The sequence below is a fragment of the Vombatus ursinus genome, unplaced genomic scaffold (assembly GCF_900497805.2).
Source record: "Vombatus ursinus unplaced genomic scaffold, bare-nosed wombat genome assembly UNPS02014819.1, whole genome shotgun sequence".
Classification (NCBI taxonomy): Eukaryota; Metazoa; Chordata; class Mammalia; order Diprotodontia; family Vombatidae; genus Vombatus; species Vombatus ursinus.
In genome coordinates, this window is record NW_020954597.1 from 2,566,516 (window position 1) to 2,566,898 (window position 383).

A 383-nucleotide genomic window follows, 5' to 3' on the forward strand; every position below is an offset into this window, starting at 1 on the left:
ACTACTCAGCAGGCATCGTGCTGTGGGCTTTTTGCAACCACCCTGGGGGGTATTTATGAGCCCCATTTTACTGTTGAGGAAATGGAGGTGGACAGAGGCTAAGCACGGGCTAAAGCACGGGCTGACCGGGTCACTCCCTCACTCAATAAACCCCAGTGGCTCCCTAGGGCCTCCAGGAGCAAATACAAGATGGTCTCCTTGGTGTTCGATGCCCTTCATGCCCCACCCCCTCCCCCCCTTTCCAGTCTTCCCACACCTCACTCCCCACCCACGTCCCCTTCCGAAATCCAGTGACCCCGGCCTCCCGGCTGTTCCATCCCCTCCATCTCTGAGCTCTGGGCCTGGAACGCTCTCCCTCCTCTGCTCCGACTACTGACCTCCCC